Here is a 27,605-nt window from a genome sequence, read left to right as displayed (position 1 = left end):
CAAATACAAATGGCAACTAAATGTATCGAAGGTGTGCTATTCACATGTACAGAAAATGAACAAGTTCTCAGTTTCGCTCAACTAAAACAAGCAACACATACAAAGCCAAACAGTGATGGCTTGAAGCGACTTATAATCATTTGCACTCTTCTCTTTTACCTCCTGCTTTTCTATGGCTCGGATGGTTGTGTTAATTGCAATGCCAGATGCACTTCAAGTGAAATATTCGCTAGTGTTCACAGTTCTAGGGGAAACATAAAACACAAAACGAGCAGAATAAGCGACCTTAGTTGTTTCAAGCACAGAAATATTATGAGAATTTTTCTCAGAAGAGATGCAATACTTATACGCTAGCGACAGCCTTTTTACTATGCAAGGGTGATGTTTACTTCGCAAATATTCTCTTTGCTATCCCCCTTCGTTGTTTTCATTTATTCCGGCTGAATAAGTTACCCGTTATTGACAGCTCTGTAAGGGAAAGCACATAAATGGACAAAACAAATGTATGGGGAAATGGGAATGCTTCCAATTTTCATCGATTTAAGCCATATACAGACTATGGGATTGTAATGTATAGCATATAAAATAAATCTTAGAGAATTTCCGATTCGATTGGTATGCAAATCGTTGAAATCCATTCGCTGCAAAAATAGTTATTAACGTTAACTTAATTTCATTAAAATGTGTCCTGTTTTCTAATTTGGCACCCTTAATGTAAGACGTAGTCCTACGTCAAAAAGAGTGCGGACTGAAGAATTAATGCACGAATACTGGGAGAACACGCTCACCGGAGAAACGGTTTCTTCTCTTCACTGGTGGCCATGAAGTGAAAAGATTGATGGAATCTCTCATTCATACAAGCTGTTTCACTGAGCTTTATAGTCTCTGAGAGAAACAGCTTATGAGCATATTATACTTCTGCTGGGCCATTTAACACCGTATGATTGGAAATTATAGAATTTGGGCGCCTTACAAAATTGAAGTCGTAGCACTTTTTTTATTCAGTATCTAAAATACAGAACGATCAAGATGACTGAAGGTTAACTAATCTACGTACTGACGTAGTTGTTACCTTAATTTTTAAGAGCATGGTCAAGATAAATCCATTCTCGATTAGGGGGTGCGTATTACACACTTCTCTTATATGCATCGCCATTCGATGCAACGTGATTCCAAGAGCGGCGCGAGAATGGGCATAACAACAACATTCGCAGAAGCCATGCCATGTAAGCAGCGGCGTACTGTAATGGGGGCGGAGGGAGCGGTCCCACAACCATAATAATTATATTGTTTCGAAAAAAATCTTTCAAAATTTTGAAAGTTCATTCACTTTGCTCAGTGATTGGAGGCAGTTTTGCTACATTTAAATCTGCACCAGTGCTCCCCTGGCCGAGTGGTTAGCGTCATAACTAACATGCCGGGTGTTCGGGTTCGATTCCCGTTCTGGTCGGGGGAATTTTTCGTCAAAGAAATTTCCTCCGACTTGCACTGTGATCACGCGTATTCTAGAGCTTGCCACTCAGAATGCATTCAAGGCGTGTTATTTGGCATAGAAATCTCAGCTAAGTACTAATAAAAATGACGCAAGTAATACTACGTTGAGACGGCGAAGTTCCTCTAGGAACGTTAGTGCCATTGAAGAGGAAGAAGAAGAAATCTGCACCAGAGGGGTTAAAAATCTTTCTCATCTGTACTTTTTATCTCAAAAATCTGTACCATCGAAATAATTCGTTGTAGAGAAAAGTATATTTTATTAGCATGAAAACAATACTCCATTATGTACTACAAATACAAAAATGATTGACGCAAAATCAATGGAGTGTTGTTATGTTGTGAAATTCAGTCATGCGAACTACGTTGAAGTTTTGAAGATCCTTCCGAGAATTCGAATACTAGATCAAGTAAGTGCATTGCCTCTTCTTCCGGCAGTTATGGTTTTTACTTTCCTGTGTTGTCTGTACTTCTGGTGCGAATTCACATAGTATGAAGTAAATTTAACGCAGAACTATTTACGAATAAAAGGATTTTCTCTGAGTAACGTTGCGAAAGACATAGGAAGGTTTTTATTTGGTGTTACAAGAGCAATAAAAATCGTCAAAACGAGTAGCCGAAATTTTTAAATCAATTTAAGCAAGACATATGTTAGCAGTATCTGACAATTATCTTGAAAACGTTTATTTCCAAACTGACAAATTTCGAAGTTTCGGATATGAACATATAAAGGCCGCACGAATTATCCTGGCCGATGCCATTTATAAGACTGCATTGGAAGTGTTCCGCAATGAATTCAGCGAGCAAATCATCTTTCGTTTTAGACCAGTCAATTGTCCACCAAAATCGTGCGATTTGACGCCCTTAGCTTGTATTTGTGAGGGTATGCCAGAACGTATTTAAGCCGATAAATCAGCATCAATTCAAACACTTTAAGAAAACATCACACGTGTTATCGTGGAGATACTAGTCGATATGTCCCAAAAAGTAACTCGAAATACTATTCACCATTTCAGCGGTCAGTCTTGCATTTTCGACATTATCAAAGAAAGTGACTGAAGATATGCTTGAACGATTAAATTCTGAACCCACTTTCCTCCAACGCATAATTACTGGTGACGAGGGTGTGACTTTTTCCTATTTCCGAAACTAAATCCGGATATGGAGATCTCTGACGCTGACTCTCCCTCGTTTCTTAAAAAAAGGAAAAGCGAAGACACTCTAGAGTGCGGGTTGAGCAGCGCACTGGAGTGGACGCGTTCTTTTTCGCTCCGTGTTGTGCCCTTTTGGTGCTTGAATTTTCTGTGGTTTGAGTTTTTTATAATTCGCGAAACTAATGAAAATGTTCTATCTATTCAGCTAAATTGAAAACCAGTGGAATTTGGTTGAATTAATTGAAGTGGTCGTGAATTTGTGATGAAATACATTGATGTGACTCATCAAATCAGGTGAAGCCATCTTTTTTTTAGCTTGCCTTCTCTCCGATCATGGTGCTCTTGGTGCTCTCGCTCTCAGTGTGCTTCTAATCGTCGCGCTCTCGGTATCGCATAATGCTTTTGATCCTTTTGGTCGCTGCGCCTCGGTATCGCGATGTGACGTTTCTCTTTTCGACCGGTGTTTACAATTAGGATTTGTTCGCCGTTATCTTCAATTAAATATGCTAATAGCAGTAGAGAAAAAAGAAAGTCTTATTTTTATATGCTGTGTGTTGAAAAATATATTGTACATCCAGTGTTAATCACATAAAACAATTGTGTGGTACTTCATCATTATGTTTGAAGTGCCTTCCCTAATTTTGTTTTCGAATGAGATTCTGTCCTGTGCCTGCAGTCGGCATGAAAAACTCTCGAAGTGCTTGCAGCAAAACAGAAAAAGAAGAAAAGTGCCCATTCAACGTTATTTCGCGTCCCGGGACGCATATCTATGTATGTGAGTGTGTGTTACACACTTTTGTAAGCGAGCACCGGGAGAAAACGCGCTACGCAAGTGGAGCAAAAAAAGGAAGCTAAGTTGATAATCTCTCACATTTTTATTTGTACTCGATTCTCTCCAGAGGATTGTTTTCCATTCTCTTCTTCTTCTTTTATGCCAACATTAAAAAATACAATAAGAAAGATAGGTGAAAAATATGACGAGGATTTATTAGTTTTCTTGTAATCTCGTGAAGACATATTAATTTTTAATGAATTCGAGATAAGTGAGACGAATGAAGGCAGTGCCCTCTCGATTATGAACAGGTAGTTTGTGTGTAGATATGTTACGTCATTATCATGTCCGTCATGATTCTTTAATTCTTTAAATTTTTAATGGTTCCTTTCTTTAATACTTTGATAAATTAATCATTTAACTCTTGAATATATTATTAACTTTAACTAATCCAATTGTGACGACGGGTGGTTGTCTTCGGGGTGGCCTGGAGGGGGTAGGTCGCTGAAGGAGCTCGTCTTGGATAAGTAGGGGCGATGGTTTTCCTTACGAGTAAAGGTGTTGGCCATTAAAAAAAATTGCCCTCGACTGCACCCAGCTCAGTACAGTTTACCTTGAAGGGGATAAAAACAAATTTACACCGTCAGACTGGTTTCGAGTCACTTTTGCTGGTTGATGGTCTCCCCTAGAGAGACCTAGATGCTAGAGAATTTGAGGTTACCCATCCGTCTTTTTATCCCTAAGCCGATGACATGCTTGAAGTGCAACTCAGTAGGCCACACGCCAGCTTATTGCGCTAAAAAAAAGAGTTGTTCCACTTGCGGAGAGCAACATGCGGGCGAACCTTGCAAAGATAAGGAACATAAGTGTCCGTATTGTGGGGGAGCCCCACACGAACTTTCCGTATGTGAAACATATAAAAATAGTAGAGATAAATTGAAGCGCTCTTTGCAGGAACGTTTGAAGCGAACTTTCGCGAAAATCCTGAAAAGCACACACGTGCCCAACACCAATAACAACAACCAATCAACACACACAATGTCTTCGACACCTTCCCAGTTGATGAAGTGGAAGCGGACACAGCTAAGGAGGGAATACCGTTTATTTCCCAAAAATGTGTAAACTCGCAAAGTTCCACGACAACTCCCTCCGGTAAAACCTCCTGTTAGCTTGCCTACAAAACCGAGTACAGCGGGAAAGCAAAAATTAGGTCCCTCCTGGCTTCCGTGGAGGTAGTTCACCTTTGAACAACCCAGCACTCGAGGGGACTCCAAAACCAAAACTGTTCCAGATTTATCTTCAATTCAATCTCTCTAAATGGTATTTATAAAGTTGTCTGACATCGTGGATGAAATCCTCACGTTCTTTAATGCTTCCAACTCCACCGGAACCATCGGAACCATCGGAACCAATAGTAAAGACACTTTTGCAGCAATTGATGCAATCATGGCCTCTCCTTGCAATGATTATCTCTCTCGATGTCTAATTCGAAAAAGAGAGATCTGAGATATCACTGTTTTACAATGGAATTGTCGTAGTCTCATCTCTAATTTGAATACATTCAAATTTTTAATCCACGTTTTAAAAATTATACACTTGGATCGTGATAACCGATACGAAGGGGTGCTATTGGGTATCAATAAGTGCCACTCATTTTTTCGAATTGGCCTTCCACTTATTGGAGAGATTGGATCTGTTGGTTGTCCTGCCAACATCAGAGGCAAAGATTCAGTTAGTCTGTATTGACCTCCGAGAGTTACGGCTAGTCGCAAGCAACGTGCTGACATGTACTCACTCCGTCCTGAGCCACGGTTGAACTTGGGAGACTTCAACTCCCACGGAACCGCCTGCGGGGAACAATACGACGACAACCGTTCATAGTTGAAATATGAACTTTGTAACAGCTTCATTATGATCGTTTTAAACACTGGAGAAACAACACGTGTACCTAAACCTCCTGCTAAACCAAGCACCCCTGACCTCTCGCTTTACTCGAATTCACTATCGTTAGATTGCAAAGGGAATGTAATCCAGGACCCCAACGGTAGTGATCACTTGTCAATCAAAATTTCTATCACCAATGGGTTGAATTCTTCTGAATCAATAAACAAGGCGTACAACCTCACAAGACACATTGACTGCAAAAAGAAAAAGGACGCGATTGCCGTAACCATCAACTGCAGAGATGGTTTACCTTCATTGGAGGAGTACAACTTAATTTCTCGTTTGAGCTACGACGGCGCGGTCTGCGCTCAAAGCAGTCTATCCCAGGTTTCAAAATTTCGTCGAAAGCCTTCCAATCCATGGCGGGATACCCAGTGTTTCAAGCTTTATGTGGCGAAACATCGCTTGTTGAATATATTTCATCAGTTTCTGGAGCATAATAATGTTCCGGATGATTGGAGACAAGTATACGCAAATTGTTGGAGAAAATATCTTGTTTCTCCTTGATCGATAAGTTGAAACAAATGGCCTACTCTCTGTTACACAAAAAAGCAAATGGCTTCGGTATTCTTGGACATGAAAGGGGCCTTTGATTCAGTTTCAAAAGAGGTCCTATCAGACAAATTACACTCTCGGGATCTGCAACCTGTATTGATTAATATGTTATATAACTTGCTTTGCGAGAAACATTCGAATATTTCTCACGGATGTTCGGCAGTAAGTTGAGTCTCCTATGTGAGCCTCCCCCAGGTCTCATGTTCAAGTCAAATTTTATACATTTTCAACCTAAGCGACATTGACAATTGCCTTACACGAAATTGCATCCTAAGACAACTTGCAGATGATGGAGTGGTGTCTATCGTAGGATCAAAAGAATTCGAACTGCAAGAACCGTTACAAAATACTTCGAACAATTTTCATCCTGGGCCCTTGGTCTAGGGATCGAGTTCTCCACAGAGAAAACAGAGATGGTGCCTTTTCTAGGAAGCATAGGCCAGTATAACCAAAACTTCAACTTTTGGGTAAACCGGTCACTCACGCTATGTCATTGCTAAGAAGATACAAGAAATGTTGAGTGCATTATCCAGACGCTGTTATATCATCACCTTTGTTTTGGTCCGTTCCCATTGTTCAATTCCCAACACAAATGAGCGAAGGTGAATTGGATCGGTGGCTTCACTCGATTATCCCGGAGGCTAGCCACAAATCATGGTTCAAAAATCTGGACTTGAGTCGGGACTTTATCCGCACCTTCTCTCGACTTGTTAGTCCTTGATTACATGTGCCAAATATATGTTTTCCTTAAAGTTATCAATTTTCATGGGTGATTGTCCTTCTATGCTTATACCCTCCATTTCGTCCTTTGCGAGTTATTGACCAAACACGAATAACCTTATTTGTCCACTTCTAAAAGATTAGTGTCACTGGCGATTTACGTTACTGTTTTGTTTAAAACATCGTTATTAAAAGACTTTCCAAACTAAATACAAATTCATTGTTACATTCTATTCCATTCGCAGGACTATAAATATACCAAATATCAAAATACATTTTGGTACATTTGGAACAATTCATATACATTTTTCAATAGTTAGTTTGTCAAAATAACTTGATTTAACTAATTTCCTATACATTTGAGCAGACCGCTGAAGCTACCATGCATCTCCATTAGATAAATGTAATTGATCCAACAACATTCATCTAATGGAGATGCATGGTAATTTAAAATTAAAACAACTCATTTTTTCTAATATATCTTGAAAGCTGAAAAACAGATAGCTTCCCGATTTTTGTCATTAATTTAGTCTGTAACCAAACGTTGGGTTACAATAATGAATTTGGTGGGAAGGCCAACCGTGGGTTTGGACTTTACCGATATTGTACAAAAAAATGTAAAATATTTGTTTGTGCTGTCTTGTCATTTGAGAAATTTACAGTTCATGTCCACTTGTGTTTGACTTAATGTTATTTCTCATATGACAATAAAAAAAAAGTAGTATTGGGAGTGTGTGATTAACTGTCGTAGAAAAGATGACGTATGAGTCCAATTTTTGCAATAAACCAAAAAAACAGTTAATCGCAGACCCCCAGGTTGGTGTTTCACAATAGATTATTTTTTCGTTAGTTAGTTTTCTTTGTATTTATTTATTTAGTAGTAGGGAAGAAAGATATTTATTTATTTATTTACTTATTTATATATTTATTTACTTATTTATTTAGTTATCTATTTATTTATTTATTTATTTATTTATTTATTCATCTATTTATTCAATTATTTATTTATTTATACATTCTAAGTTTATTTACAATTGCGTGTTTGGTTTATTCAGTTCATTGTTTATTTATTCATTTATATGCGGAAAGCAAGTGCTAGGTTTAATTGTCCAGGTATAGCATGCTACCTTAAATGTTTATTTATTAGTCGTGACACCAACCGAAACCAATAGTATTAAGTTGTGTTTGTATTGTCGGAGTAACCATCGTGTGTCTCATTGTCGTCGCAGCGAAAGAGGGATAGGACGTCGGCATTGGAAACAGGCCCTAATGGAAAAGTACCAGGGAACCTGAATAAGGTCAAAAGCTTGAATAGTTTGAAAGAATTGAAAAAGGCGCGCAAAGAATTTGAAAAGAAAAAAAAGCGTTGAGAGGAGAAAATGAAAGAGAATCTGGGAGTCTTCGCGAAGATCTGGTCACGGACGGACGCAGTTGCTATTACTGCGAAAATTAACTAAAAGTTATCCCTAAATTTAAAAGGGTTTAAGTCCTCCGTGTGTGAACGTAAAACGGCTAGTTCGCAGAGAAATTCAACTGTTTCCGGTTCCTGGTTCCACGGTATTTACCGTGTGTGTTCGCGAGACAGTGAGTGCGAGCAATTTAGCCAACTCGACCCTCTGGCTAACCAGTGTCGCCGGCGGACATGATATACGGCCGTGCCACGTGAGAAGTTTGTTCCCGTCTTGTGATCGTCATCCAGTATCCTGTACAGCCGAAGCCGCCCCGTTCCCGTCATCAGTTCCAGCCCAGAAGATCCCGGAAGTGCACCAACGCAGCGAACGGCCGCAACGAACCGGTGAGCTCGAGCCAAATTGAAACCAAAAAAAATTATAATAAAAAAAAACAGTACATGTACAGAATTTATATAATAAGTTTATTTATTGTGTGGCCGTCCAAACCGCGATGTTCTTTGTTTGTTAGGTTTTACGTAGCAAGTCTTGTTTTCCGCCGACGATAAAAAGTGTTGTAATTGTGCTTTTCCACCATTTTGTTCCGTGTTCCGCGTCGCGAGTTATTGTTCGAAGTTTCCCCAGAGATCCCTCAACAGACGACCCAAGCTGCGTCGAAAGAACCAGCTAAACCAAGTATAAACTATCAAGTCAAATGAAAAATTGTAAGGGGTTGTATATAGGACACGACCGCATATTTTCGACGTAAAACTACGCAGTTATATTATGCAATCCACTTGTTTACCACTTCGAATATTATTTCAGAATGCATCGAAATTTTTGTAATAAATTATGTTCTTCGTTATAAATTAATTTGATGAACGTCCTTTTACGTTTGATATGATGCCTAGGACTACCAAAATATGTGATTGTCAAACGATCATTGTATTTTACATTTCCCTCTGAAGTTATTGCACATCTCATGTTTACGTAGTTCTCGAACCGCGAAAGTTCATTCACCTCTAGTATCTGAAATGACGATTTTCCCAGGCTTCTCAGTTTAAAAGTACGTTTAAGGAAAACATATTCCGGTCTGCACAACGACAAGCGAGTACAAAAGTACTCAACACCAAAAAATACCCCCGACTTGCATGTATTTATAAAGCGAATTCCCCCAGGCACATTAATTTTGAAGTCCGTGTTAGGGGAACACAGCTTAGTGAGAAAAAAGTATCTCCGACTTGCATGTTTTGACAAAGCGGATTCCCCCAGGCACATTCACTTTGAAGTCCGTGTTAGGGAAACACATCTCGGTGGGAACAAAAATACCCCCGACTTGCATGCATATTTGCAAAGCGGATTTCCACAGGTACATCGATTTTCGATCAAAACTTGGCAGTGGGGGTGCCTAAATAACGCTTGACATTTTACAGTTATTCAATTGTTCATCTCATCAAAAATGACAATTTATTAATAGTGATGGACGCGTAGAAATATTTCCTATCAATTGATGCAAACATCTTTCCGATCTATTATGAAATGTTCGAGTTATATGCATTAGAAATACGGGTAGGGTTAGCACACAAATCGGCAGAAAAAATGTATGGAAAAAAGAAAGTTTTCATGAATTTAAACCGTTTAGAGATTAGCGAATTGTAAGTGAAAATAGTTATTAACGATAACTTTATTTCATAAAAACGTGACCTGTTATCTGATTTGGCACCCTTCCTGAAAGACGTAGTTCTACGTCAAAAAAAAACAGTCATGAGGCAAATTACCAGCTAGCTTAGATAATCTGTTTGAGACCGCCTAATATCATCATTGTTTCTGTAAACACGTCTCATAAAAACATCCACCAAAAACAATCAAAATATTCTACCCTAGAAATGGAGTATCATCCATTGCTAAGGACTCACCTTTAAGAAAAAATGGTTCTCCGAGAAGGCAAACATCAGTCGTCCCCCTTACTTTGTTATAATGGCCAAACTTCGAAACTTGCTCGTCAAACATGGGTAAAACGAGCCGGAAATCTCTCGGGGGAGCGAGAGAGCTGTTAAATTTACGCTAGTGCATGACCAAGCAAATTGGCCAAAGCCTTATTTACGACACCTTGCATCTAGCCATCACAACAAGAATGACTGGACCAAAACCCATAAAACATAAACAACAAATTTGGCGTCGACGTGATTGTCGTTACAACGTTTTTATAGGACTATCGTGCATAATGAAATTCTTCGGTGGGAATTTTGTGATCAGATTGCTTCCCCTCCCACCCTTGTCTCATTTATTCACAATAATAACTGATATAAATAGGAATTTCGAAGCACACTGGGAGATATTGTTCGTTTTTTCCCGAGGATATATTTCATGGGCACCATGATTAATAGGTATCAGCATAATTTCACGATTTACGACCCATTAGTTACTTCGCAGAACAAGTTGTACCTCGGCATAATGTATTCAAAGTTATTTGACATAAATTTTAATTTATTTTAGCAAAAAAAAAAAAATCAGCAACACGGTGCCTAATTAAAACAGATATATTCAATAAATCTACCATTACCGGCAGCGTTGGCTATTCGATTCTCCCTCCAGAACGCACTGTCATAAATCAATAAATGCCCCTAACATCGAATGTAAAGTACCCTATAAACTTGTGTGTGTATGTGTGTGTTATGATGAGATTACACACCGGCATCTATTTTTAGCAAGCACCATTCAAAGTTAGGGTCAACGATAGTTAAGCCGCGTGGGCGCGATGCGTCCTTCCCTTCACTCTCCGGTCCCCTAAAAATGCCCGATGACTTTTTCGTTTTTTACGAGCCCAAGGAATATCGTACCGTCCCGAAAGTCTGTGATGATTTGCCATAAAAGTAAATGATTCAATTAGGACGAATACCTGTAGGGTGTCACTTCGCCGGTGGAAAGGACTAAACGATTATCTCTCATGGTAAGGCAAACCTAAATCCACACTTGAGTGAACCAATGATCTAAAGGGGACGATGGATTGATGGAGTGTAAAGTGGCGTCTTAAATTACCATTACAGCGCCCTTAGAGTCGATGAACGGGGTTTTAATTTTAGCTGAAGTATACCACCCAAAGGAGATGGAAAACCTAGGAAGAACTTCAAACTGATTTATAACTTTTATGGAACTCGAAATGACCCTTCCCAACACAGAGCGTGTTTTACTACGGGAAGAAATTGAATGTTCCAGAAGAAAAATACTAACTCATTGTGATTTCCTCTTCCGTATGCCCCGAAAACGTTCGAATAAATCACATTTCCACCCCACTGCTGTTCGGCGTGAAGCATTAAAAAAATGTTTATTACATTCCGGTTCCGGTGGTGAAGCCACAGTTGCACCTTCCTAATTCAAACGTGCTCGCGTACCTCAGTGCCATTTCGTAGTGTACCGCCAGAATGTGACGACGTTCGTCATGATTTTTTTTGTGCGTGGGGCTTCTTGATTGAAGCTGTATTCAACACAAAATGGCATCTGCAGCGGACCGAAGACTCGATTATATTTGGCGTGACGTTTCACAAAATAAGAAAATTTTTTAAAAAAATGACAGCGTCTCCATACAAATGTTTTCTGGTGCGACCGCGTCTCCGTCGCCATATCTCTGCGCCTATCGGAGTGACTGATTTCGTGGAATAAATTATCAGTCACGCCAAATCTCGCATACGAGTTCTTTCGCGAGCGCTATGGATTGTTACGCTTCGTGACGATAAATCGGCGTTATAGTATAACGACAAAGAAAGATCAAATTTGGAATTGTTTTGGAAGAATTTAAAACGTTGGTTTCAGAACTGGTCATTTAACTTTCGGCTATTGAAATGTCGGAATTAATTTGGAATGTTTCCCTTCGTCTACACTGATGAATTTCTTAACCAGCTGTTGAACTTTACGGTTCACTGTATTTATAGTTCATTCATAATTGATCTCATACAGCAATTTTATATAGTAAAAATTATATTTTAGAATTTTTATACTCAATTCCGAGAATTCAGTTGTAATGTCTAATAACGATTATGTATTTCATTATTTGGAGCAAAATTACAAACAAATCACATACACTGAATAAATGACTTTTGTTCCTAAATGAGTACTTTTAGGGTATGACATAAAAAACATCACTTCATGGTTTATTTCAAAACAATAATAAAAACAAATTATGAATAGTCTATATGACACCTGTTCACGCAACGCGTAGTTTATGGACGAGCAAAACCGCTCGAATAGGTCTAGATAGCATACTCTTTCTAACGTATCATTCTTATCAGCTCATCGCAGCATCCGGTTGTGATCTGCCGATCTTTATCAAAGACCCACGAACATTGTTCTATTTTGTTACCCACTCATCCTCTCGCTTTGCGTTATAAAACCAATAGGAATAGGCAAATTGGTCTTAGTCTACATTGGAAAGTCAAATATCCATCCATCAACTATCCATCACTCCGAATATCGGTCTATTATACTCGAAGGAGAATAAAGTACTGTCGTTCCAATCTCCTAATCAAAAGCACTGATTCCCAAGGTCCGAAAGGTAATCGCGGTAACAACACCTTTGGCTTCGATAACGCTTTGGCATACTCTCCACGGGTTCCGGAAGTGTTGGGGCTCCAGCTCATCCCAAGTCTTCTTCAACGCAGCAAAATAGTTTTGCTTGTTCGTATTGCCAGTTTTGTCCACCTTGTTGCCCATAAATTCTCATTAGGATTCGTGTTGGGGCTTTGGGATGGCCGATCCCGATCCAACTTAGTATTGACTAAAATGCCGAAAAGTTTGAAAATATTTTTAATATTGAGATACTTTGGTAAATTTCATTGATCTAGGGTTGAGAGAGTAACATTTAGGGTATAAAATTACTAATCCCGAGTACAGTAATGCTTTTGAGTCCGGACGGATTTTGAATCCGGACACTTTTTCATGATATCCAATATTATACCAAAACCATAACATATTCTGCATGTTGAATTGATGTGACTGATACTATTACTATTGTTTCAATTTAATGTAGTGTCAAGCATTGTACCTAGCTGTTGATAAAAAAAATGACAAAAATCAGAACAAATATTTGTGTTTCACAAACTCATGTCTGGAATAAAAAGCACATCCAGAAGATGATTCTAAATCCGAACGGTGGATCAAAGTAAACGATGAATTTTCTTATTGAAGGAGTTGCACAAGAGTGTGCGGAATTAAAAGCCAAAGTGTCCGGAAGTCAAACCATGAATAAAACAGTGTCCGGATTATAAGTCACGACACAATGAAGGAATTTTGAAAATTTTGAGCAAATATAACATGATTTTGTCGAATTCTGTGATTCATGATTTACGTGAAACCTTCTTATAGTAACGGTAATTTTTCATGCTATGATATGTCATCACAAGCGCTTAACTGTGCAGAATTCTATGCATTACGATATCACTATAACTGATGATGATAAGTAGGTAACATACGATAACACCTACTATGATGTGTTCTCCAACGATTAAATACAGCTTTGGTGAATAGAACTTGATTTGAGCCAGAACAACATAATGGGTTCTGGATATGACTCGGCCGCTGAATTTAGCCAAGACACATACCAATACAAACCTCGAAGACTTTTGCTTTCCTGCTTTTGTTTTCATATTTAACCAACTCTTCGAGTAATGTCAACATCAGCAGTAACAACCACATCGGCAACAGCGGTAGCCAAACTTTCACAATGCGTTTGTTGTGTGCACTTGCTTCTATTGCAACGTGTAAGATATGAAATTTGATGAGATTTTAATTGTTGGTATTGCAATTCACGTGAGTTATATCGAACGAGTATACGTAATTATGATTAGATATATTGGTTGCCTCGCGAATTTCCTTTACAATAGCCGATAATGCATTGCAAAACGTTTAGTATGAGTGTAACTCGATTGCTGGTAAAAGTTTCAAAGCTGAAATAATTTGTTTCAATTTTGAAATAGTAAAATCAATCGCCACAAATGTTTGTTCGCGCACCATTCGATAATGGATCGTTCTTCAGCTGTCTATTTTGTTGTGCTCGCCCCGGATTATGTAGAGTTTTACCACGAGATAAATAGGATAAATCAAAGAAAAAATGAAAAAAATTGATTTTCCATATGAGGGGCTTAGAATGCAATATACAATATACAATATACAATATACAATATACAATATACAATATACAATATACAATATACAATATACAATATACAATATACAATATACAATATACAATATACAATATACAATATACAATATACAATATACAATATACAATATACAATATACAATATACAATATACAATATACAATATACTATATGCAATATATAATATACAATATACAATATACAGTATACACAATCGTGCATTCTTTGCACATTTGCCGTGCACATATTCATGGTGAAATACTAAAAATATGTTTAATCACATTTGTCTTGAATTCCGAACACCATTTTTGTCACTGACTCATATTCCAAACACTTTTGTCTCAAATTCTGAACAGCAAAAATGCAATTAAAGTCAAGTCACTCAAATTAAAGTCAATTGAGCTAGTCTTTTTTGGAAAAATGTTACACTTGCCAAAAATTTAGATTTTGTTTTCGTAGTTATTGATTGTATTTGTTTTTTATAGTTTACATGGTCTCGAGACTGGCTAAATGGATTTAATTTGATATGTTGATCATCTGAATCGGTCCAGTAGTTCGAAAGTTATGAATTTTTGAAAAAAAAATTATCTCTGATTTTGGATACATGATGTAAAAAAACCTCAGCTTACAAGAAAACTATGCACCGTTTTGTCACAAATTCCGAACATTTAAGCTTTGTGGGCCATTAAAGGTTTCGCAAATGGTATGTTCCTCGTATCTTTGAAAGTTAAGGTCCGTAAAAGGGGCTGTCTACATATATCAGGTGACAGTGTAGTAGTGGTGAGGCCTTGGTTTGCGCCTGCGATCTACGTTTTGCAAGAAAAGAGCTTACAAACATTTGTTAACCAATGCTCTTTTTATATTGTTGCTTCAGAATTGGATTGTCCTTATACCCCAATTTGTGAACTATTGCTGTATTTGCCTGAACATAGTGTGTTCAAGCATCTTCTGTTCGGAATTTGAATCATGCGTCGAAACTTCGTTCTTATTCCGAACACTACTTCAATACTAATTTTAATGAAGATTTCTGTATAAAATATCTTACCTTTTCTAGCACTTAACATGAAAAAATGAAGTGTTCGGAATATGAAACAAAACATTTACATTTTGAGTAAACAGATCTGACGGTCCTTTTTTTTAGATGACGTGATATGGTGTCGAGTTTTCCGGGATCGGATTCCGATTCTGATTTTGAATAAATGATATGAAAAAACAACTCAATTTGACAGTACGGCAAGTGATTTAAAACTACACGGTTACGATGGCCTGCAGAATGCAAACCATGCTTCGAAGTAGGACCGTTTATCGTGAATTGCGATTGGAGGAAACATAATAAAAAACAAATTGTTGAAATCGAGTAGCGAAAACCGAAAGTGACGTGTACCGGCTTATGCATTACCGGGAAAAGTACGTTTGTTCTATATTTTCAAAAAAAAACATATTATCTACTTCAGTCGGTAAACGTTTTTCGAGATGGAAAAGACACATTTGAAATTGTCCCTTTTTCTGAATTATGTGAGCTCTAATATGATTTAAGAAAAATAAATCTGAATTTTCGAAATTTCGAATCAACATTTTCGATTGAATTTTGTTTAAGAATTTCTTTTCTTGTCAGACGTTGTTCGAACTCCGTAAGAAAAAATGTTATGAAACCGGCTGGCAAAAGAACGGTTATCATTACCTTTCTATCTTCCCAAATATACTTATTGACTGAATCCCAGGAACAAGTTGAAGCACAAAAAGAAAACATTCAAAATACAGGAAAAAAAGTCCTTAAAAGCGCTCACCCAACTGCGAAAAAAACACATGAAACAGCCTTAGGAAACACTAATAAGATTCTCCCATTTTCATTTCATTGTCCTTTTTACCTTTTCTATCATCCGCTGGAGCTGATGAGTAACGCCAGCACGGGATTTCCTTCGATTCGCTCGGCCTTTGTTAGTAATCTGTAGTCTTTTTCCACCTCACTTTCACGAACTTGGACTGAAGGGCTTCCAGCGGGGAATTAGTTCTGAAAGTAATTATCTATTTCCATGCACCACTTCTAAGCACTATTTCCTTCGCACTTCGAAGTTCTGCCAAAATTTTCATTCATGCTCCCAATTCCCATGCCCCGACTGCCTCTATCGACTTTCCACTTTATCTTCTTGATTTTTGTATCACGAGAAGCGCTACTTAGAAAAAAAAACACTTCATTTGCATATCTTTTGCGCACTTCCTGTTTTTATTCTTTGGTCCACTTTTCACACTCCACTTGAAATTGATCGCACTTCAATGTCTCCACTTTCTGTCCCACCTTAAATGACTTTCGTGAGGCAGTTTTGTTGCCCAACTTTCTTACATTTTTTTTCTTCTTCTGTTTAATTTTCCCACAGCAGCTGCAACTTTAGGACAGAAAGTTACATCCCTCGCCAAATACTTGACGCAAACTTTTTCCTCTACTTCCACCAACTTTTTCAGCTGCACTCGAACGAAAGTTTTCTTCCCGCGCTAATAAAATTTTCCCTACCCACCGGGGAAGGAAAGGCGCAAAACTTCGACCAAACACACATTCGCAGCTTTTAGTCCAGCTTGCACTTTTAATTATTTTCTTTTCTCCGATGATTTTGCGATAATTTTGCTGGCGGGATGTTTATTTTGTTTCTCTCGTTTCCACTTGACACCCGGATCGATTGGCACGTGAATGATGACCAAACAAACATTTGGTGGACGGGTGGAAGTGGTGCGCGGCCTTGGGAAACGATGACCAACGCTATCCGCTATCCGGCTTCGTCCTCGACGGATGCTCGAAATGTTTCGCTTGCCTGTGGTGAAGACAAAAAAAAACACACATACAAACACCACCATTAAGAATAGCAATTTGAAAACATTTTTAATTAAAAAATTTAACTTCGTCACGCCATCGAGTGGAGCGAGTGTCAGATTAGATTAGATCGCAGCGTGTGGTCCCTCTAATGGTGTATGGGGGGGATAAAAGTTGCAAATAGAATTAACTAGGGGACAGAAGTGGGGGAAGCAAATTAAAATTCAAACAAGAACCTTTGTGTAATTTTCTACGTTCATTGCACTTTGGTGGTTAAAAATGAAGCGCTGCAGTTTGTGCTATATTCAATAGAAAAAATGTATTCAGAAAAAAACTACTATTTGGGTAAACGTAGTTGGGTGTTAGTTCATGTTTCAATATCATCCGGGTCGAACAAAAAATCATACACCTGACGATTCATAGCTTATTTTATATCCACGAATCCCCATGGCTTCTGTCACAATTTTTCCTGACAGACTGTTTCCATTAATTCATCGTGACTTTGTTGTCGTGACTAGTCGCAATTAGACGGATCACAGTTTAAAGTTAATTCCGGAAGGAAAAAAGAATTACTGCCAAAAATCGTTTTTTTTCGGCAAAAAAAGGAGCAATCAGAACAACTTCTCTATAATTTTTATTCCATATGACATTGCCTTGACCTTTCTTTGCAATACGCTACAATCACGAAAAGAATTATTTTTCTAACCCAACAGCTAGATCCATAGAAAATTGCAAACACTTTGGCGCCTCCGTTCTGGATACTTTTCAGAACTATTTTCACCATTAGCAATGGATGAACGAATTGAGCTTGTATCTCTCTCATTTGAATGAAATTCTCAACATGCCTTAGGTGCAGAAGATAATTTATCCTCATGTTAATTGGCCGTTACTATTCGAGGTTCGTTCTTCAAAAGGGAGAAAAAAGAAATGGGACGCTCATATTAAGAATCCGGGCTGTTCCATCATGTTTGGGAAAAATGCTGCGGATTTGTAATACAATTTCCGCTCTTCTTCTTCTTCTTAAATGGCACTAACGTTCCTAGAGGAACTTCGCCGTCTCACCGTAGTATTAAAGGGTGTGTCACATCAAATTGCATCACGGAAAAAACGCTGTAGAAATTAAATTTTTAGGAATTATATCTTCAGCTTTCGCTTATAATCAGATAAGAGTGTATAGATCACGTTGGCCATGCTTCACTGTTAATTTTTCGTAAATTTGGAAAAATGTCGTCGAACGAAGAAGAGCGTCGTGAATTAATCCTGCGCACTCATTTCGAGAATCCGGAGTTGTCACATCGGGACATCGGTAATATGCTGGGAATCGTCCAATCCACGGTCAGCAGAGTACTAAAACGATACTTCGAGAACCTAACCATCGACCGGAAGGTGAAGAACGGCAAAAATGGATGCTCCGTCAGTGAAAAAGATCACAAGCGCGTAGTTAAGCAGTTTAGACGTGATCCGAGAAGTTCGGTCCGGGATGTCGCCAATAAGCTGAATTTGTTAAGTTCATTCGTCCAGCGGGCCAAGCAGCGGGAGGGCCTGCGTACATACAAGGTTCAGAAGGCTTCTAACCGCGACGAAAGGCAAAACATGGTGGAGAAGACGCGAGCCCGGAAGCTGTACACTGAAATGCTGACGAAGCCGCATTGCCTGGTAATGGACGACGAAACCTACGTCAAAGCGGACTTTCGTCAGCTGCCGGGCCTGTTGTTCTTCTCCGCAGAGGACAAATTCAGCGTTCCGGAGGAGATTCGCAAGCAGAAACTATTCAAGTTTGCCAAAAAGTACATGGTGTGGCAAGCGATCTGCTCTTGCGGAAAGCGGAACGCCCCCTTCGTGATGACCAGCACGGTAAACGGGCAGGTTTACCTTAAGGAGTGCCTACAGAAGCGCTTACTACCACTATTGAAGCAGCACGAGGGCCCGACCATCTTCTGGCCGGATCTCGCTTCGTGCCAATATTCAAAGGATGTGTTGGAGTGGTACGAAGCCAACGGGGTCACCTTCGTGCCAAAGGAAATGAACCCGCTCAAGCTCCGGCGCGCTTCGCCCAATAGAGAAATATTGGGCGATTATGAAGCAGGCCCTCCGGAAGAACCCAAAAGTTGTCAAATCGGAGGCGGACTTCAAGAGAAAATGGATTTCTGTTCAAAAAAAAACTACAACCTGACGTTGTACAGAACCTTATGGACGGGGTAAAGAGGAAGGTGCGAGCATACGGGCTTGGGCTCGAAGTATGAATAAAAAGAAAATGCCAAAAGTTGTTAAATAGTTTTTATTTTACTATCTAAAATTTTCAAAAGGATCGGTCTACTGGGCGAATTTCTACAGCGTTTTTTCCGTGATGCAATTTGATGTAACACACCCTTTATTAGCGTGAATTTTACTAGTACTTAGTTGAGATTCCTATGCCGAATAAAACGCATTGAATGCATTCTGAGTGGCAAGCTCTAGAATACGCGTGACCACTGTGCAAGACGGAGAAAAATTTTTTGATGACAAATTCTCCCGACCAGAACGAGAATCGTGTGACGCTATCAACTCGGCCACGGGAGCGCACAAATTCTATCTCAAGAGTACTGAATAGGTTCAAGGAATAATTGACATGGTATCATATGCGCTGAGCGGGAAGGAAACCAGGAGCAGCATGCAGGAAGACGAAGGGAAAGGTCAAGGCTAATTTCACCCGAAATTCCAATATTAGAAATCGGGCGAAATTCCAATATTATAATATTTGTCCATACGATCAAGGTAAGGGCTAGATTACATGCATATAATGTTCAAAACTTCGCTAGAGAACCACTATTTCGGCCAGATATTGGTTCTTGTTTTATTTCTCTCGAAGTACGCTGAAATGGTATGAGCAGTGTTTCCACACGTACGAACTTATCTGGAATGGTACAGTTTTTTTTCGTTATTTTTGGTACAGATTCTGTACGATTTTCGTTTAAAAGTTCAGATTGGTACAGATTTTTTCCGCTTGTGAAATTTCTTACATTTGAACAAAGCAACAATGAAGCACATGACGACCTTTACGCGGCACTATCGCTTGGTGCTGCTGATCTTGAAAACATTTACAATGCAATGATTGATCAGTTTCATAAGGACGGAATTCCATACAAAAATCGTCTGAATTCGCGTCGGACGGTGTGTTTTGCCCCAGAAACCTCAAAACCCTAAATTCACGATGCTAGTTGAAGAGCTGAAAGAATGTTATTTGATCATTCTCACTAATATCTGCGAGGAATCTAACGTTGTTTCACTGTTCAATGCTAATAAATTTGAAGATCATTTGAATAGCGGAAAGAATTTTTAGGTTGGGATATTAGCAGAATTAACTTTCAGAAAAATGGACAACGAAAGGCAGATCATTTTAAAGGATATTTGTCGCAGTTTCTCCGTGGAGATGATCAAGCAAATGAGAAAAAGATTCGCTATTTATGATTCGACACTCAAGTCTACGGCAATGTTAAATCCCAGAATTTTTTCCAATTTGACTAGCATTAACGTTTTATTAGAAGCGTTTCCAGGATTCTACAATGGAAATGTACAAGATGTGGAGAATGGAGGCTACGGAAGCAGCCTAAGGATAAAATTACTTCGTAAGGAAATCACAATTTCAGAAAACGAGCATGTGCAGGTTTGGTGGACAAGAATTGGATGTCTAGAAAGAATTGACGGTTCGCTCGCATTTGGCGTCAACTCGAAAATTTTAATAATTGATTGTATGCAATCTTGAGAACTATGTATAAGCATCATGAAACACACGAATGTCTTGCAAATATAAAATGAATGTATTTGTAGTAAATAAATGAGTATTTTTACTAATAGTTTTTTCACAAATATTTTCGATGGCACAGATTTTTGGAAAAAAGGTACAGATGAAAAAGATTTTTAACCCCTATGATACAGATTAAAATGTGGCAACACTACGTACGAGGATAGTTCGAAGCATTTTGTTCCCAAGGACATGAATTCACCAAACTGCCCTGAACTACAGCCAATCGAAATCGATTCAATCATTGAGTAAAATAGAAAATCATATTGTACAACAAAATATACGTTTTGCACATTGTTTGACATGCAAAACGTAGTCATTTTTCAATAGTAAAGTTATAATAAATGTATTTAAACCAAATTCATTAAGTTTTAACCAAAAACAGACATCGGAATCAAGCAGCAGAGCAGGAGGAAGAATGAAATTTCACAAGACTTGAGTGAACATCGTTTTCCGGCAAGCGTCGAGTGTTTTTTGAATTGTCTTTCTCAAGTCATGGAGAGGAGTAAAGTTGTCAAGGGCCTTTCTCAAGGCTAGAGACGAATAAACTGGAAAAGTCCCTATAAGTCTCTATAACGTATTAAAATAGACTCTAGAATTCTATACGGACGGATGAACGGAGTGAAATTTTGAGAGAAACGATCTGGCGTAGTGGTTAACATCCATACCTCTCACGCTAAAGGTCACGATTTCAATTCTCTCTGCCGACATTCTTTCTTTGAAATGGAAAGGGAGCCGTGGTCCGAGTAACGAACCAGCCAAAAGTATATTTCAGTATAATACAAAGTATAAGTCACTATAATACAGATTTTTTGTGGGTTCACAAAACTAAGAAAAATACAATAGATGTACCTGCAGAAAGCGTGTCCAGAAAAATAATCGAATATTGTCCAAAATAATTCATTACTAGTCCTTAATAAATTCAGCTCACATTCTGCATTAATGTCCCTGCGTCAGGGTGTCGAATTATTTTGTATAAGGCTTAATGAACGTAGGATTTAAGGAAAATCTGTTCCTTCGATTTGTTTTGTTTTTGTAGTTTTTTTCATCGCCATCCAAAAATAGTCCATTTTTTAATGCATAAGTCCATTTTTTAATGCGTTCCATAAGAACGTATCATCTGCTTCTTTCTCATGGCCAAACATTTTGCAATCGAACGTAGTTCAGGACAGTTCAGAGCAGGAATGTTCAAGGGCTTGAGACCATTCCATCAGGCTTTTGAAGTAGTTGTATTAAGCTAAATAAAGTCGAAAAATAAATTATAATAAATTTATTATGCTGGTACACAATAGCGATAAAATTTTTAGATCCAATCAGACTTGTATATTTCGCCATTGATACTTTGAACATATCTATTGCGATATAAAAATCGTATCTTCAATTCTCAGAAAGTCGGAAGTCGTCGGATACGAAAATATACAATTATTAACAAATATTTTGCACCGTAATGGAACAGGCATTTAACCTTACAATTGGTTTGTTATAAGTAACCGTGATACAATATTAAAAAAAACTTGTTAGCCGGTCAATTACATCGTCGTATAAAAAGATGTTTAAAGATCATAGAACAATTTTGCCATTATTGACTTTTACACGCCGATTATTCGTGGATAGCACAAAGTTGGAGGGCAACATTTTTTATCCAGTATCGAGAAGGGAGCTCATTGAATCAAACGAGACAATCACACACGAGGGTCGATAGCATTAGAAAAACTAGAAAAAACAGGGGAGACTTTTTTCCGGGAAACTAGTAATTTTGCTCACTTTAACGCTTGCGGTACTATTGAGCGACACTTTTTTATGTCAAATTCAATCGTAGATGCTAACTATTCATCTGCGAAAATTACTTGCGATCCGTTTCATTGTGAATGGGCCTCTATTGTTAGATTATTTATAACCTGGTACCACTGTTTCTTACTGTTAGAATTACAGGCTAAGTGTAAATATCTAATTTTCTATAACTAGTGTTCAAAATGTGGTGTTAGTATTTGGAATAACGGCAAACTATATTTTTCAGAAGCTCGTGGTAAAAATACCTTTCTTATTCTATTTAACCTTAGTAAATGTCATCACTCACATAAGTATTTTTTTTTTCTATTAATGAGCCTTTTTTAGACAGACCGAGTGGTACATATATGTACTACTTTGGAACTGTAACTTGGCGCTGATAATAAAAGATTTTTTTTCCACTTTGCCTTTACGATGAATAAATTTACCGGCAAGAATGTAACCTGTCTTTTTATCCCCTTCAAATAAATCCGCCTCGAAAGGATAAAAAACATGGAAAATACAGTACACTGCTCTGTAGATACATAGAATACAGCAAAGTGGGTGGAATAATATTATTAACGAATCAGCTTCTTGCAAGAGATTTTCATCAGAAACGGAGCCATTCGCCGTCAGGCGAAATTGGATGAGGTTAGCATTCATATGACGAACAATAAAAGGAAGAGAATGGTAACTGCTAATTGGAAAATTGATAGTTGCATTCAGCTGTTTTTTGTTTCCTAGCGCAACTATTAATGTTTCGGTTGCTTAGTTGAGTTGATTAAAATAAAATGAATTTTTATAGAAAAAAACGCTGCAACAATTTTTGTCTGACTATTAGTGGATTTTGTTACGACATATGTTGCGATAAATTTAAAACTGTACAAACCATCACGCAATAAAACTGATTTATGAAACATACACATATGTTTTTTACTGAACTGGAATACCACTATGCAACAACCAATATACAAATATCCCATATTCATCGATTGACGATGGAACGAGAATCGCATGCCAAGCTGAAGCATAATATTTCACCCTGACACTATCCAAGAAACTTTCAACCCCAGATCCGATCATGCCATGGCTCATAAGCAAAGGACAACTTCGGACAATATTCTGTACAATCGAAGGATGTATTAACGATGTATGGAGAATATAGAGGAAATTGCTCGAGCAATACTCGACGAGCACGACATCAACCGGGCTCAATCATGTCCATTGCCAGCCATTTAATCTTCACGAGGCTACGATTAATAACGGAGTGGCTATCGGATGTAAGCTGACAATACGAATTCATTGCCGTAATAGCCGCTATAGGTTGTCATTCCATCGTGCGCTCCTAATTGCGATTACAGTTCGCTATCGGAAAGAGGATTTTTTTTGTGATCTGTACATTGAGGTACATCGCTGTTCGAACTAATAGTAGCACAGTGAGGGAATATAGTTGACTGAATGGTGCAACCTTCCAATGAAAATAATGTGGTGTTATTTTGAGCATAACAGTATCAACGGCACACCAGCGCAAGCTATACAAGATTGCGAATGCGTAATATTTTGACTTACTTCAAACGATGTATAGGTCGGACTCGAATATATATACTGACTCGATTATTTATGATTCGATTATGTTCAATTTTAGACTGGATTAATACAGTTCAAGGATTTTTTTAAAATTTCAAATATGACTTATTTCGAGCGAAAATAACATATTTCATCGTTAAAATGAAAGTCAATGAGTACAGTGAAGTAAAAATTGTGATTTGGGTAGATTTTAGTTGAAGATTTACCAGGAATTGTTCGAAACTATATTTCAGTGAAATTGATTTAATTCAGAGAGCGGTTAGAGAGATTTAATTTGGTTGATAGAAACATTTAAGTTTAATATGTATTTTTTTGGGTAACATTAAGAGGGGGAGGCAGTCTAGAAGGTTGAAAATTTCAAATTTTTTGAATTTTTGAATTTTTGGGGAGCTTGTGCCCTCAGAAATGTTGTCCTAATATGATTTTTCGATATTAGATTTCGTTTTTAAGCTACAGCCAAAAGTATAAAGTCACCTTAAGGGATAAGCATTGCCGTACGAATTTTCAAACACGTTTGATCAGGATCTACTCGACCGATATGGCTAAATTTTTTTTATCAGCATTTAAAAATGAATTATCTAAAGTGTTACACAATCGTTTTTTGATATCTCACTTTTTCGATTTTTATGAGTAACGCTTGGAGTATTATCCTGAAGTTTCAAAATAGTCATTGGAATTCGTTCTGCCATACCCCGTTGCTTCAGAACCGATACCACCAGCAACGTACCTATTTTCAGAAAGCATCTTTGCATCCAGCTGTCAACAGCGTAATAATCATTGTTCGTGCACTCAACAACACATCTTCAAATATACCTTAAACAATAACCGAAATACCCGAACACTTCACTTTATTCCTAACATCGAAGAAAATTCACAGAAACTCATTATTTTTCGACCTTCCAGACAGAGGTCCCTCTTTAAGAATAACATCTTGAAAACCACTTTCAAGTTTTCACTGCTAAAATTTTACTTAAATCCACTAATTTGGTAGTTTCAAAACCGCATCCTGTAGAAAATTTTCTCATCTTTCAATTGGAAACAAGAGAATTGTCCTACGTAGCGTAATTTTTGAATTAGAGTAAGCTCAAGGCAAACAGAGCAAACAAGCAGAGAAAAAGTTCAGTAACTCCTTCATTGGTGAAATTCGAACATATGCGTAGAAGGATCTTTTTCATCAAATATGATTCTCTATCACCTCCCGAAGAAATTCTGATTTTTTGTATGAGAAAGGTATTTTATTATTTCAAGGAGATGGATAAAAAATGAAATTCTTCTTCTATATTCGAAAAACTAAAAATATATGTAAAACAAACAATGAAAAATATATTTTTTACGACTCGATTATATACAGGATTCGATTATATACAGTGAGAAGAAATCAGAGACTGTATATAATCGAGTCCGCCCTGGATACTGAATCATTGGCGAAACCGATTTCGGTTCTGGCCTAGGGCAGATCTATTTGATGATGAATTTGTTTAGTAATAGAAAATATTAAATAATATCAAAACTTCTACATATGATTGGAAAGAGAAACGAAAACTCCCTTATACCAACCAACTGATGCCAATATGTACACCAGTCAATGTTACCAATTTCGAACTGTTTTTCACACTCAAACTCACGAAAAACAAGTCAACGTCATCACATTGTCACAATTGTGTTTGATTGTAGCTAGCAAATGACGATCCAGTAAACCCTCTTCTCCTTTTCGCCGAGTATGGCACCGAGTCACGTCGTTTTTGTTGAGTTACTTAGATTTCGATTCATCGTTACACAAAGCACGTCTCTAGAATTTCATCATCCCAACCAAGTACATGTTCATGAAAATGTCACAATTCAATAAAATATTTCAAACGATAAAAACTCAATTTGTTGCGACTGGATTTTGAAAACGCTTATATCGAGCTATTGACGAATGTCATGCCTACTCGACTGGCCGTTGGCAGCACCATCTCAGATAGCAGTGAAACGGTGTAAAAACATGGGTCATTTAAGCAACTTTGCATACTTGAAATATTCAAAAAATAATTAGATGTAAAATAATTAAAATGTGAACTTTTGTCGAAGACATAAACTTTCTATCTGTTATAGTTTTTGGAATATAAGTAATTTTTGTATGAAGACTCCTGAAAACAATAATGTTTTGCTCGAAACATTTTTGTGTGTAAATTCTCACGTTTGACAAGATCTAAAACTTTGTCAAATACACTATATCTCTATCTTGACTTTAAACAAAATTAGTATTAGTTGTATTTTTTTCAAAGAAAATAGTAAAAGTTGTTGTTAGAAAAACCTTTTCCCTGTAAAAGTGCCCATCTTCCGATGTATGGACGACTTGTTTGAAATTTTAGGGGTTTTCATGTATATATTTTTGGGAATTTTTTAAAAAAATACGTTTTTGAGAAAAATGAATTTTAATTTTTAAATTTAAACTATTTCCTACATTTCATTTTCTATCTCCCAAGACGAGTTGGCATGAAATTCGTCTATTAATGAACCACGGAAATATTATGTGACATGCTAAACATAATCTGAAAAATGATTATGCAAAAAAAAGTTAAAATTGTGTTTGAATCCAATCTCTAATCAAAATAGTGAAAAGAACTAATTTGACATACCCTAAATCCCCGTAATCACGAAAAACAAAAAAAAAAGGTTATCATCGTTTTATAAAGAAGGTAGTGATCCGCAACACCTTCGCAGAATATAAATTTCATTGTTATTAAGCATTCGCTAACAAAGTGTACACGTGTTCTGTTAAACTTTGTTTATTTGTTTGAGAATTAGTTCGCTCTTCCAAACCAGAAATGATTGCATTAGCCCAGCTGAAAGCGTGACATAAAATGCTTGTACTTGAACCGATTCATTTATTATGGACCCAAAAGAAATACATGGTGGGACAGTTATGCCTAGAATATCAACATGAGACAATTGAGCTTGATGTTGTTTTTTAAAGAGCTGGGAACAAACAATAAGTTTTTTTTTGATTTTCTGAAAGATTAGGCATAAAAACATCGTTTTATGAAGAAAAGTGAAAATTGTCAGAAATTAACATGGGACAACTATGCATAGAACGACAGTACAGAGGCTTAATGTAAACCAAGGATTGTGCTTTTTGTAGAAAGAAATAGTACGGATCGGAAAAATACATTTACACTAAATATTGTTGGAATCCAAATGTGAATTAAAATCATCAATTTGAAAAAGATCAACTTAATCGAATTCGATCAACTAAATTTAACGTTTCAACTAATGAATCCGTTGCATTTATTGGAAGAAAATGGTATCCGAACTCAACAACTATCACCAGAACAATTAAATGTAGTCTAATCAACCGTTTCTCAATGTTTAAAGACCACATAAAGTGTTTTTTATTTATAACAACGACCCTTCAGACTGAGCGTCAGCGGCCAAGGAAACGATTGAGCTATTCAATTCGGATCAACTACTGCAGGTTCATTAACCAGAATTAGATCCGTCCCA

The 27,605-nt window shown here is 37.5% G+C and overlaps 1 protein-coding gene across 1 annotated transcript in view; it reads right to left on the bottom strand.

The window, feature by feature from the left end:
* The window catches only part of LOC129780275 (FMRFamide receptor), a 239,646-nt gene that overhangs the window by 200,105 nt on the left and 11,936 nt on the right, over positions 1-27,605 (bottom strand). Inside the window, exon 2 of the mRNA XM_055788345.1 lies at positions 16,050-16,985. The gene's annotated coding sequence lies outside the window, so the exon portion shown is untranslated. The remainder of the gene's footprint in view (positions 1-16,049; positions 16,986-27,605) is intronic.

Source organism: Toxorhynchites rutilus, chromosome 3, assembly GCF_029784135.1.
Source record: "Toxorhynchites rutilus septentrionalis strain SRP chromosome 3, ASM2978413v1, whole genome shotgun sequence".
Classification (NCBI taxonomy): Eukaryota; Metazoa; Arthropoda; class Insecta; order Diptera; family Culicidae; genus Toxorhynchites; species Toxorhynchites rutilus.
The sequence above is the reverse complement of the archived record's forward strand: the minus strand, read 5'-3'. Positions and strand labels throughout refer to the sequence as shown.